Source organism: Dipteris shenzhenensis, chromosome 9, assembly GCF_047967505.1.
Source record: "Dipteris shenzhenensis isolate YYH24624 ecotype China chromosome 9, Dip_SZ_1.0, whole genome shotgun sequence".
Lineage (NCBI taxonomy): Eukaryota > Viridiplantae > Streptophyta > Polypodiopsida > Gleicheniales > Dipteridaceae > Dipteris > Dipteris shenzhenensis.
Window position 1 is genome coordinate 29478693 of NC_141604.1, and position 15171 is coordinate 29493863.

A 15171-nucleotide genomic window follows, 5' to 3' on the forward strand; every position below is an offset into this window, starting at 1 on the left:
TTTTGCCATTATCCTACTTCCATTCTCCGCTAGTGGTAATGTGCATTCTTCTATGTAGTGGAATGTCAATCTATAGGTTTAGTTTGTCTAGACAACCACTAGTGGAAAATGGCAGTGATGCCAAACTCATGGTGGCACCTACATAATGACACTGAGATCATCAGACTCACATGTGGGTTGGAATCGGACACCACTCTCTTATGATGATTGGAATACCCCTCCTAGAATAGTAGGGTAAACATTTGTGCAAGTGGAGAATGGCAGTGGTGCCAATCTCTTATTAGGGCCTAAGAAATGGCATTGAGAAGCCTAAAATCACATGTGCATCCTTCTATGTAGTCATCACTGTCTCCGCTGTGTAGAGATCATATGGAATTGTGTCAATCTCTTTAGAGAATGCCACCAGTTGAGAATGGCAGTGGTGCCAATCTCATACCATGACCTAAAAACATGCACAAGGAATCCTAAACTCACATGTGCATTGGCACTTTTGCCATTATCCTACTGCAGCCAATAAAATTAGTGGAATGTCAATCTATAGGTTCAGTCTGTCTAGACTACTACTAGGGGAGAATGGCAGTGGTGCCAATCTCATGCTTGCAACTACATGATGACACTGAGATCATCAAACTCACATGTGGAATGGAATAGGACACCACTCTCCTATGATCACTGGAATACCCCTCCTAGAATATTAGGCTAAACATTTGTACAAGTGGAGAATGGCAGTGGTGCCAATCTCTTATTAGGCCCTAAGAAATGGCATTGAGAAGCCTAAACTCACATGTGTAGAGATCATATGGAATTGTGTCAATCTCTGTGGAGAATGCCACCAGTGGAGAATGGCAGTGGTGCCAATCTCATACCATGACCTGAAAACATGCACAAGGAATCCTAAACTCGCATGTGCATTCTTCTATGGAGTGATGACTGTCTCCGCTGTGTAGAGATCAAATGGAATTGTGTCAATCTCTGAGATCATCATAACTCACATGTGGAATGGAATAGGACACCACTCTCCTATGATCACTAGAATACCCCTCCTAGAATAGTAGGGTAAACATTTGTACAAGTGGAGAATGGCAGTGGTGCCAATCTCTTGTTAGGACCTAAGAAATGGCATTGAGAAGCCTAAACTCACATGTGCATTCTTCTATGTAGTGATCACTATCTCCGCTGTGCAGAGATCATATGGAATTGTGTCAATCTCTGTGGAGAATGCCACCAGTGGAGAATGGCAGTGGTGCTAATCTCATACCATGACCTGAAAACATGCACAAGGAATCCTAAACTCACATGTGCATTCTTCTATGGAGTGATGAATGTCTCCGCTGTGTAGAGATCAAATGGAATTGTGTCAATCTCTGAGATCATCATCACTCACATGTGGAATGGAATAGGACACCACTCTCCTATGATCACTGGAATACCCCTCCTAGAATAGTAGGGTAAACATTTGTACAAGTGGAGAATGGCAGTGGTGCCAATCTCTTGTTAGGCCCTAAGAAATGGCATTGAGAAGCCTAAACTCACATGTGCATTCTTCTATGTAGTGATCCTTGTCTCCGCTGTGTAGAGATCATATGGAATTGTGTCAATGTCTATGGAGAATGCCACCAGTGGAGAATGGCAGTGGTGCTAATCTCATACCATGACCTGAAAACATGCACAAGGAATCCTATACTCACATGTGCATTCTTATATGGAGTGATCACTGTCTCCGCTGTGTAGAGATCATATGGAATTGTGTCAATGTCTGAGATCATCATCACTCACATGTGGAATGGAATAGGACACCACTCTCCTATGATCACTGGAATACCCCTCCTAGAATAGTAGGGTAAACATTTGTACAAGTGGAGAATGGCAGTGGTGCCAATCTCTTGTTAGGCCCTAAGAAATGGCATTGAGAAGCCTAAACTCACATGTGCATTCTTCTATGTAGTGATCCTTGTCTCCGCTGTGTAGAGATCATATGGAATTGTGTCAATGTCTGTGGAGAATGCCACTAGTGGAGAATGCCACTAGTGGAGAATGGCAGTGGTGCTAATCTCATACCATGACCTACAAACATGCACAAGGAATCCTAAACTAACATGTGCATTCTTCTATGTAGAGATCACTGTCTCCGCTGTGTAGCGATCATATGGAATTGTGTCAATCGCTAAGTTCATCAAACTCACATGTGGATTGGAATCGGACACCACTCTCCTATGATCACTGGAATACCCCTCCTAGAATAGTAGGGTAGACATTTGTACAAGTGGAGAATGGCAGTGGTGCCAATCTCTTATTAGGCCCTAATAAATGGCATTGAGAAGCCTAAACTCACATGTGCATTCTTCTATGTAGTGATCACTGTCTCCGCTGTGTAGAGATCATATGAAATTGTGTCAATCTCTTATTAGGCCTTGGAATGTCAATCTATAGGTTTAGTTTGTCTAGACAACCACTAGTGGAGAATGGCAATGATGCCAAACCCATGGGGGCACCTACATAATGATACTGAGATCATCAGACTCACATGTGGATTGGAATTGGACACCACTCTTCTATGATCATTGGAATACCCCTCCTAGAATAGTAGGGTAAACATTTGTACAAGAGAATGGTAGTGGTGCCAATCTCTTATTAGGCCCTAAGAAATGGTATTGAGAAGCCTAAACTCACATGTGCATTCTTCTATGGAGTGATCACTGTCTCCGCTGTGTAGAGATCATATGCAATTGTGTCAATCTCTGAGATCATCATCACTCACATGTGGAATGGAATAGGACACCACTCTCCTATGATCACTGGAATACCCCTCCTAGAATAGTAGGGTAAACATTTGTAGAAGTGGAGAATGGCAGTGGTGCCAATCTCTTATTAGGCCCTAAGAAATGGCATTGAGAAGCCTAAACTGACATGTGCATTCTTCTATGTAGTGATCACTGTCTCCGCTGTGCAGAGATCATATGGAATTGTGTCAATCTCTGTGGAGAATGCCACGAGTGGAGAATGGCAGTGGTGCCAATCTCATACCATGACCTGAAAACATGCACAAGGAATCCTAAACTCACATGTGCATTCTTCTATGGAGTGATGACTGTCTCCGCTATGTAGAGATCAAATGGAATTGTGTCAATCTCTGAGATCATCATCACTCACATGTGGAATGGAATAAGACACCACTCTCCTATGATCACTGGAATACCCCTCCTAGAATAGTAGGGTAAACATTTGTACAAGTGGAGAATGGCAGTGGGTCCAATCTCTTGTTAGGCCCTAAGAAATGGCATTGAGAAGCCTAAACTCACATGTGCATTCTTCTATGTAGTGATCCTTGTCTCCGCTGTGTAGAGATCATATGGAATTGTGTCAATGTCTGTGGAGAATGCCACCAATGGAGAATGGTAGTGGTGCTAATCTCATACCATGACCTGCAAACATGCACAAGGAATCCTAAACTCACATGTGCATTCTTCTATGTAGAGATCACTGTCTCCGCTGTGTAGAGATCATATGGAATTGTGTCAATCTCTGAGTTCATCAAACTCACATGTGGATTGGAATCGGACACCACTCTCCTATGATCACTGGAATACCCCTCCTATAATAGTAGGGTAGACATTTGTACAAGTGGAGAATGGCAGTGGTGCCAATCTCTTATTAGGCCCTAATAAATGGCATTGAGAATCCTAAACTCACATGTGCATTCTTCTATGTAGTGATCACTGTCTCCGCTGTGTAGAGATCATATGGAATTGTGTCAATCTCTTATTAGGCCTTGGAATGTCAATCTATAGGTTTAGTTTGTCTAGACAACCACTAGTGCAGAATGGCAATGATGCCAAACTCATGGTAGCACCAACATAATGATACTGAGATCATCAGACTCACATGTGGATTGGAATTGGACACCACTCTTCTATGATCATTAGAATACCCCTCCTAGAATAGTAGGGTAAACATTTGTACAAGAGAATGGTAGTGGTGCCAATCTCTTATTAGGCCCTAAGAAATGGAAACTCACATGTGCATTCTTCTATGTAGTGGTCACTGTCTCCGCTGTGTAGAGATCATATGGAATTGTGTTAATCTCTGTGGAGAATGCCAATAGTGGAGAATGGTACTGGTGCCAATCTCATACCATGACCTGCAAACATGCACAAGGAATCCTAAACTCACATGTGCATTCTTCTATGTAGAGATCACTGTCTCCGCTGTGTAGAGATCATATGGAATTGTGTCAATCTCTGAGTTCATCAAACTCACATGTGGATTGGAATTGGACACCACTCTCCTATGATCACTGGAATACCCCTCCTAGTATAGTAGGGTAAACATTTGTACAAGTGAAGAATGGCAGTGGTGCCAATCTCTTATTAGGCCCTAAGAAATGTCATTGAGAAGCCTAAACTCACATGTGCAAAGATCATATGGAATTGTGCCAATCTCTGTGGAGAATGCCACCAGTGGAGAATGGCAGTGGTGCCAATCTCATACCATGACCTGAAAACATGCACAAGGAATCCTAAACTCACATGTGCATTGGCACTTTTGCCATTATCCTACTGCCATTCTCTGCTAGTGGTAATGTGCATTCTTCTATGTAGTGATCACTCTCTCCGCTGTGTAGAGATCATATGAATTTGTGCCAATCTCTGTGGAGAATGCCACCAGTGGAGAATGGCAATGGTGCCAATCTCATACCATGACCTGAAAACATGCACAAGGAATCCTAAACTCACATGTGCATTGGCACTTTTGCCATTATCCTATTGCCATTCTCCGCTAGTGGTAATGTGCATCCTTCAATGTATTGGAATGTCAATCTATAGGTTCAGTTTGTCTAGATTACCACTAGCGGAGAATGGCAGTGATGCCAATCTCATGCTTGCAACTACACTATGACACTGAGATCATCAAACTCACATGTGGAATGGAATAGGACACCACTCTCCTATGATCACTGGAATACCCCTCCTAGAATAGTAGGGTAAACATTTGTACAAGTGGAGAATGGCAGTGGTGCCAGTCTCTTATTAGGCCCTAAGAAATGGCATTGAGAAGCCTAAATTCACATGTGCAGAGATCACATGGAATTGTGTCAATCTATGTGGAGAATGCCACCAGTGGAGAATGGCAGTGGTGCCAATCTCACATGTGCATTGGCACTTTTGCCATTATCCTACTGCCATTCTCCACTAGTGGTAATGTGCATTCTTCTATGTAGTGGAATGTCAATCTATAGGTTTAGTTTGTCTAGACAACCACTAGTGGAAAATGGCAGTGATGCCAAGCTCATGGTGGCACCTACATAATGACACTGAGATCATCAGACTCACATGTGGGTTGGAATCGGACACCACTCTCCTATGATGATTGGAATACCCCTCCTAGAATAGTAGGGTAAATATTTGTGCAAGTGGAGAATGGCAGTGGTGCCAATCTCTTATTAGGGCCTAAGAAATGGCATTGAGAAGCCTAAAACCACATGTCCATCCTTCTATGTAGTCATCACTTTCTCCGTTGTGTAGAGATCATATGGAATGGTGTCAATCTCTTTGGAGAATGCCACCAGTTGAGAATGGCAGTGGTGCCAATCTCATACCATGACCTGAAAACATGCACAAGGAATCCTAAACTCACATGTGCATTGGCACTTTTGCCATTATCCTACTACCTCAGGAGGGTCACTTTGTATAAACCCTCTATATCACGTGCGTTCAAGGCCTATATTTAAAATCCCTTATCTGTAAATTTTTTCATTAATAAAATGTACCCCTTTTCTATACAAATCTGTAAATTTTTTCCAAAACTATTTTAAATAGTCCCTTATGTATATTTATTTCTGTAAATTTTAGAAATAAAAAATATCCTTCTATTGAACTCACGTGATAGGGTTACATATGATGAGTGGGCTCCCCGAGCCTACTACAGCCAATAAAATTAGTGGAATGTCAATCTATAGGTTTAGTCTGTCTAGACAACTACTAGGGGAGAATGGCAGTGGTGCCAATATCATGCTTGCAACTACATGATGACACTGAGATCATCAAACTCACATGTGGAATGGAAAGGACACCACTCTCCTATGATCACTGGAATACCCCTCCTAGAATAGTAGGCTAAACATTTGTATAAGTGGAGAACGGCAGTGGTTCCAATCTCTTATTAGGCCCTAAGAAATGGCATTGAGAAGCCTAATCTCACATGTGCAGAGATCATATGGAATTGTGTCAATCTCTGTGGAGAATGCCACCAGTGGAGAATGGCAGTGGTGCCAATCTCATACCATGACCTGAAAACATGCACAAGGAATCCTAAACTCACATGTGCATTCTTCTATGGAGTGATCACTGTCTCCGCTGTGTAGAGATCATATGGAATTGTGTCAATCTCTGAGATCATCAGACTCACATGTGGAATGGAATAGGACACCACTCTCCTATGATCATTGGAATACCCCTCCTAGAATAGTAGGGTGAACATTTGTACAAGTGGAGAATGGCAGTGGTGCCAATCTCTTATTAGGCCCTAAGAAATGGCATTGAGAAGCCTAAACTCACATGTGCATTCTTCTATGTAGTGATCACTGTCTCCGCTGGCAGAGATCATATGGAATTGTGTCAATCTTTGTGGAGAATGCCACCAGTGGAGAATGGCAGTGGTGCCAATCTCATACCATGACCTGAAAACATGCACAAGGAATCCTAAACTCACATGTGCATTCTTCTATGTAGTGATCACTGTCTCCGCTGTGTAGAGACCATATGGAATTCTGTCAATCTCTGAGATCATCAGACTCACATGTGGATTCTTCTACAAGTGGAGTCTGTCTAGACTACTACTAGCGGAGAATGGCAGTGGTGCCAATCTCACATGTGCATTCTTCTATGTAGTGATCACTGTCTCCGCTGTGTAGAGTTCATATGGAATTGTGTCAATCTCTGAGATCATCAGACTCACATGTGCATTCTTCTACAAGTGGAGTCTGTCAAGTGGAGTCTGTCTAGACTACTACTAGCGGAGAATGGCAGTGGTGCCAATCTCATGCTTGCAACTACATGATGACACTGACATCATCAAACTCACACTACAGCCAATAAATAATCCTACTACAGCCAATAAATATAGTGGAATGTCAACCTACAGGTTTAGTTTGTCTAGATTACCACTAGTGGAGAATGGCAGTGATGCCAATCTCATGCTGGCAAATACATAATGACACTGAGACCATCAAACTCACATGTGCATTCTTCTATGTAGTGATCACTGTCTCCGCTGTATAGATATCCTATGATCATTGGAATACCCCTCCTAGAATAGTAGGGTAAACATCTGTACAAGTGGAGAATGGCAGTGGTGCCAATCTCTTATTAGGCCCTAAGAAATGGCTTTGAGAAGCCTAAACTCACATGTGCAGAGATCATATGGAATTGTGTCAATCTCTGTGGAGAATGCCACCAGTGGAGAATGGCAGTGGTGCCAATGTCATACCATGACCTGAAAACATGCACAAGGAATCCTAAACTCACATGTGCATTCTTCTATGGAGTGATCACTGTCTCCGCTCTGTAGAGATCATATGGAATTGTGTCAATCTCTGAGATCATCAGACTCACATGTGGAATGGAATAGGGCACCACTCTCCTATGATCACTGGAATACCCCTCCTAGAATAGTAGGGTGAACATTTGTACAAGTGGAGAATGGCAGTGGTGCCAATCTCTTATTAGGCCCTAAGAAATGGCATTGAGAAGCCTAAACTCACATGTGCATTCTTCTATGTAGTGATCACTGTCTCCGCTGGCAAAGATCATATGGAATTGTGTCAATCTCTGTGGAGAATGCCACCAGTGGAGAATGGCAGTGGTGCCAATCTCATACCATGACCTGAAAACATGCACAAGGAATCCTAAACTCACATGTGCATTCTTCTATGTAGTGATCACTGTCTCCGCTGTGTAGAGACCATATGGAATTCTGTCAATGTCTGAGATCATCAGACTCACATGTGGATTCTTCTACAAGTGGAGTCTATCTAGACTACTACTAGCGGAGAATGGCAGTGGTGCCAATCTCACATGTGCATTCTTCTATGTAGTGATCACTGTCTCCACTGTGTAGAGTTCATATGGAATTGTGTCAATCTCTGAGATCATCAGACTCACATGTGCATTCTTCTACAAGTGGAGTCTGTCTAGACTACTACTAGCGGAGAATGGCAGTGGTGCCAATCTCATGCTTGCAACTACATGATGACAGTGAGATCATCATACTCACACTACAGCCAATAAATAATCCTACTACAGCCAATAAATATAGTGGAATGTCAACCTACAGGTTTAGTTTGTCTAGATTACCACTAGTGGAGAATGGCAGTGATGCCAATCTCATGCTGGCAAATACATAATGACACTGAGACCATCAAACTCACATGTGCATTCTTCTATGTAGTGATCACTGTCTCCGCTGTATAGATATCATATGGAATTGTGTCAATCTCTGTGGAGAATGCCACCAGTGGAGAATGGTAGCATACCAAGACCTTAAAAATGGCACAAGGAATCCTAAACTCACATGTGCATTGGCACTTTTGCAATTGTACTACTACAACCAATAAAATTTGTGGAATGTCAATATACAAGTTTAGTTTATCTAGACTGCCACCAGTGGAGAATGGAAGTGATGCCAATCTCATGCAGATAACTACATAACGACACTGAGATCCTCAAACTCACATGTGGATTGGAATCGGGCACCATTATCCTATGATCCTTGGAATACCCCTCTCAGAATATTAGGGTAAACATTTGTACAAGCGGAGAATGGCAGTGGTGCCAATCTCTTATTGGGCCCTAGACAATGGCATTGTGAAGCCTAAACTTAGAATAGTAGGGTAAACATTTGTACAAGTGGAGAATGGCAGTGGTGCCAATCTCTTATTAGGCCCTAAGAAATGGCATTGGGAAGCCTAAACTCACATGTGCATTGGCACAAGGAATCCTAAACTCACATGTGCATTGGCACTTTTGCCATTATCCCACTGCCATTCTTCGCTAGTGGTAATGTGCATTCTTCTATGTAGTGATCACTGTCTCCACTGTGTAGAGATCATATAGAATTGTGTCAATCTCTGTGGAGAATGCCACCAGTGGAGAATGGCAGCGGTGCCAATCTCATACCATGACCTGAAAACATGCACAAGGAATCCTAAACTCACATGTGCATTAGCACTTTTGCCATTATCCTACTCCGGCCAATAAAATTAGTGGAATGTCAATCTATAGGTTTAGTTTGGCTAGATATTCACTAGCGGAGAATGGCAGTGATGCCAAACTCATGCTGGCCCTAAGAAATGGCATTGAGAAGCCTAAACTCACATGTGCAATCTTCTATGTAGTGATCACTGTCTCCACTCACATGTGGATTGGAATCAGACACTTGGAATCAGACACCACTCTCCTATGATCATTGGAATACCCCTCCTAGAATAGTAGGGTAAACATCTGTACAAGTGGAGAATGGCAGTGGTGCCAATCTCTTATTAGGCCTTAAGAAATGGCATTGAGAAGCCTGTGTCAATCTCTGTGGAGAATGCCACCAGTGGAGAATGGCAGTGGTCCCAATCTCATACCATGACCTGAAAACATGCACAAGGAATGCTAAACTCACATGTGCATTCTTCTATGTAGTGTTTCACTGTCTCCGCTGTGTAGAGATCATATGGAATTGTGTCAATCTATGTGGAGATTGATATTGTGTATATTTGCTTGCTGTGTTGGTGTAGTTTTTTATAATGCATATATAAGTTGCTTCGCCTTGGTTATTTTGTTAATAGAAGTTGCATTGTGGTTGTAATATTTCCTACTACAGTTATGATTTTCTATTATACATTTCATTGTGTCCTTAGTTCTTTTGTTAACAGAACATTGCAAGAATGGCTAGCAAGGGAAAGAGAAAGGTTCGAGAGGTGTCAGTTTATGATGGAGTTAGTTCTGGAAGAGGATGGTTTTTGGATATATACAATAACGAACTCCAAAAACTTCATAAAGTGCATTGTTTTGTGAACATCCAAGGAAAAACTTTTGAAGATGTTGGACAAGTTCAAGAGATGGAGGATATCGAGAAAGACAATGTTCCTTGTCTCGAAATTCATACATTGGGAGGCAATGTGTATCAATTGGATCCTGCTTATTTTGATCATGTGAGGATGAATGCTACTGGGGAGGACACGATGATATCTAGGGGTTGGATTAATGAGCCATAAAATTATACCAACCAACAGATATTAGAAAGCTTTGATTTGGTAACAAAATGGATAAAGCAAGATATAAAAAAGAGTAGAAAAGTTTCGAAAAGAACCAAGAAAAGTGATGTTGTTGGATCAAGCTCTCAAGTGTCTCAGAACACATTGAAAGAGAAGGCTAGAGAGACCGGTGAGGAGGAAACAACAGGTGAGAAGGAAATAAGGTCAGATGGAAAAAAAAGCATTGGGGATAAACTGGATGCTAAAGACAAAGAGACAACTTTATGAGGAAAATAGGGAGGTACGGGAATAGTCACTGATGGAACTGGAAGTGAAGGTGATGCAACGGGGAGTGGTGAGACACATATAACAGGACATGGTGAGAAATCATCTAAAGCAACTATCATCCTGTATAAGAAAATCCAGCCAGATGTTGACTTTAAGGCACTACAAAAGAAATTGGAAAGGAAGGACACAAGAATGACAGGCTTGATGGAGTACGTAGAGTACTTCCCATTTGGTTTGGAGTTTGAGGTGTTGATCCCAGTGATGAATTGCTTTAGAGCACCAAGCCAATATGTGTACAGGACGTTGACCCTCAACTATGTCAATGACTTGGTCAAGAGTTTTGCAATGAATGCACGACCTCCTGCAACATGTGCATATCTTATGCCTTACCACATAGGCACAAATACTCCGATGTGCAAGGAAGAGATAAAGGTGGAAAAGTTAAAGGAGTATAATTATTGGATTCTCGCAAGGCAGCATTCAATTTATGCTGCAAGGATATTTATAACTAAAGCACATGGAGAAGCCTTCAATCAACGAAAAGGTTTCTATACACGGAGGAAGGCGAGAATTGTTGTCAATGCACCAGTTGAAGCAAGTTGTAAGATATCATCAATGGCCAACATGGAGGCACAGACTGTGTTGAAAAATCAACCATATATCGATATCTTACAACACCTAAGGGCACAGTGGATTGCATTCGGATGACCAAAGAAACCAACCCCAAGGCCTTGTCAAAGGGCATAAAGATCGACAAAGTTGGGATGTAAGTAATAAACTTTGTTTTGTATGCATTTTTTATTTCAAGAATGTTTATGGCTTTGTAAAAGAAATGATAGTAGTGTCAATTCCCTGATGTCAGAATGGCACTAGTGCCATTCTTCTAGTTACCAAGTCATGCTTTTGACATGGTAATGGGAGAATCGCACTAGTGTCATTATTATCTCTATTACATGATTTGGATTAGAAGAATTTCTAATATGATTTTGATTTTTTTATATAGAATTTTGTAGGAGTTGCAAGCGTATCGATGGGTGCAAACTTTGCTACCAAGGACACACACATGGTCACATACGATGATGACATCTACGAACAATGGATTAAGATTTTGACATTGGTGAAGCAGGGTGATCTTGAGGGTCGAAATCCCACAATAACATATATGAGGTGTCTGCTAGGATTGGAAGACGAAGATGTACGTGCACTTCAAGCAGAGATTGAGTCTAAAGAAATAGTCTTGGTCAAGTTAAGCAAAGACAAGGACTCCATTGAAATGTCTCAACGGGCAATGGAGATTAAGCATGATAGAGCCCTGAAAGAAGCGCTCATCAAGGAGTTCAACTCACGTCACCCTTCGCCCCAACATCAAACATGGGATGCCCTTGCAACCTACTTCAAAATTGATTCAATTGTTTATCAGAGCTTCAAGGGTTCATGTGAGTCATGGGTCAAAGAGAAGCTGCAAGTTGGCAAGTCCACACCTGATTTCCCAAAAGCCGCGTCAATCTATGTTGATTGGGTGATTAGTTCAATAGAGGGTAACAAGTCTACATCGCAGTCTTGTTTTCCTTGGACAATTATTCAATTGAACATGGAGATGGAGGGGGAGAGCTTTCTAACATGTCACACCAAGGGACAACTTCCAATCAGCTTGTGTGTGCTTGACACCTCAGAGGGATCTGCCAAAGGCATGTGTTGGGATAAGGCTGCCTTCAAGAAGTTACTCTGTGGCTTGATGGAGACCGTTGCCACTCCGTCACAGTATGTATTGCTATCATTTATGACAATGACAGAGATGGTAAATCTCAAGGAAGCAATGATAGAGGCTCGATTTTGGCATAGAAGGTTTGTGGGTGTTATCCATGAATCGGATAGTGCACAAAAGGGTTTGTCTGAGACCTTCTGTTTTTTGTCATTTGTCAGCTCACATGATGGGTTTGATGGATTTGAGCACATGTTAGAAATCACAAGGCCATACACAATAATTGAGGACAATATTCTTTATTCTGATGAGGGCGATGAGTATGGAAAAGAGGCGGTTGTGAAGCGTGGCATCATCAAGGAGTGCATCAGGTGCTATTGTAGTAGGGAACATGAAGTTGTTGTTGACGTCTTTACTAATGGATGTGTGGCATTACAAGCATTGTCAAGCAAAAGAAAAGTGATCTCACTGGTGAAGACATCCCAACAGGCGACAGAGGTCGAGGCTATGTGTGTGGTGACAAAGTGAGGATCCTACTCTCCTAGTCACTAAGACAACATCCTAATACAACACTAATCTACGGAGGATGCAACCTAAGTGCAAGCATAATGAAGAGAGTGCTCATGACATGTATCTCAAGTCAATTAGGTTCCAAGATAGATTAACTTGGACTCATAAAGAGAATCTTGAGATAGTGCAAAGTGCTTGATTTATTTCCTTCAAATGAACCTCCCTTTTATAGGTGAGGGTACTTACATCCATTTTGCTTGCTCACATGTGGGATATCTCCTCCATGCCATGTGGCAGCTTTCCCTTTGCTCATACCTTTGCTCTACATGTGCTCATGGCACCACAACTCTCAACACCTCCCCTTGGTGCCATGATCCTTTGGCTACTGCAAGGTGGTCAGATGTGAGTTACATTCCATCACCTCCCCTTAGTGCATGCATTGCTACTTAAGGTGGTCAAGTGTGGCTTTTACATGTCAATACCTCCCCTGGGTGCTTTCATAGCTACTCTCAGGTGGTCAGGTTTGATTTACAAAACATAGGCAAGGTTGGCAAGGTTTTTGATTTTCAATACATTCCATTGATGTCACCTTTTGGCTCATGGCTTGATGATGACTCCGCGTAGTTGACTTGTTGATTCTTCAATCTGCAATCTTCTTCCTTGTGTCCGAGCTTCTTGCAATGGTGACACTTTGGTTTGTTCTTCAATCTGCAGTCAGTTTGATAGTGACCCATCCTTCCGCAATGGTAGCATTTCACTGATGTTTTACTGAATAGTGCTTGTTCTTCATTATAGCTGTTGTATGTTGATGTCGATGTCGATGCCTTTAACTCTCTTTCTTTTTCGAGAAGAGAGGATACACATTATTCAAACTTTGGATCTGGCAAATTCTTGAAAGTGGTTGTCAATGCACTATACTCTGTAGGCATGCTTTTAAGGAGAATTGCAAGTGCATCTTTCTCTCCTACTTTTGCATTTATGCCCTCTAGTTGAGTCATAATGCTTTTGATTTTGTTGACAAATTGTGCCATGGATTCATTGAAGCCCATGTGCATACCATAAAATTCAATTTTAAGATGGATTTCTTGGTTTTTGGCTTTTGCACCAAACACTATGTTCAACTCATCCCATGCATCCTTGGCATGATCCTTAGAGTCTATATGATGAATTATGTTTGGACCCAAGTGCAATCCAATGAGTGATAGTGCTGCTTCATCTTTTTCCTTCCAAGCATCATTTTGTGCAGTGGGTATATCTTCTTTTACAATCTTCCAAAGCTTTTGGTGCATCAGAAGATATCTCATTTGTGTAGACCATGTGTGAAATCCATCCCCGGTGAACTTCTCAACAGTTGGAGTGCGGATTGCCATTGCAAAGGTCTTACCAATTGATTTCTTTCAATATTGGCAGTGTCTAATTGCATACAATGATTTTGACCTGACAGGCGCGTAGAGCTTGGAAAGACGATCACTTTTCCTTTTTGGAGCGTGTGCAAATTCTTCCTGGATTGCAAGTTATGGCTTCTTGAAGGTTTTGTGAAGAAGAAGGGCCTTTGATGATGTGGCACAGGGATTCACATGCTGAATTCCATACTGTGCTTACAAAGGGACTGTGCTTGGGTGGCACTGTAGTGACCAATTACCCCAGTTTAGTTAACCATAGTTACTTAGACTGTACCAGGGTTTAACTGACCTGAACAGTTAACTTAACCACAGTTAACATTACCACCTTATCTTGCCACGTGGCCCTTTGTAGACTAGTGGCTTATCTGCCACGTGTCTTCGTCTTTGGCTGCCACGTGTCCTAAGGTCCAACCTTAGAGAAAATGAAAGGAGAGCTTTGAGGATCTGGAGCAAGAACGTTGATGCGGTGAGGCGACGCAAATGATGATCTCCACAGCTGTAGGGTCGCACGTCAGACGAAAGGCTTGCGAAGAAGAGGCTAGGCAATTGGAAGCAGCGAGAGCACTTGGAGCTATGGACGGAGCCGCTTCTGCGTGTGGAGACTCGAGTCGAGTGAGGCCACGGGTGAATTGCAAGAGCTGCTGGCAAGAGTCGCTGGAGATGGCGCACTGGTGGGGGGCTAGCTGGCTGCAAGAAGAGGATCTATTTGGAGAAGATCATGGAATGCCTGTGGGTCAGCTGTGTGAGCTTTGGCGCAATGAAGTTGCAGGTAGTGAAGAAGATGCAGGCGACCGTTAAGGCGTTGGAGCTGAAGTCACTGCTGCTGGCTTTGGTGGATCTGCTTTTGCAGTCGAGGCTACAGAATGCATTTGATGAGCGTGCTGGCTGTAGAATTCATACAAGGCTCCGTGCTCCTAGTCGATTTGCGTTGTTGAATAGAGCTATGTCGAGAGGCCGTGGCATTTACCAGGAGACCTTTGCTGCGCCGTTCGAGCTTGCATGAGGCTAGGAGCCACTTGGCTCATCGGTGG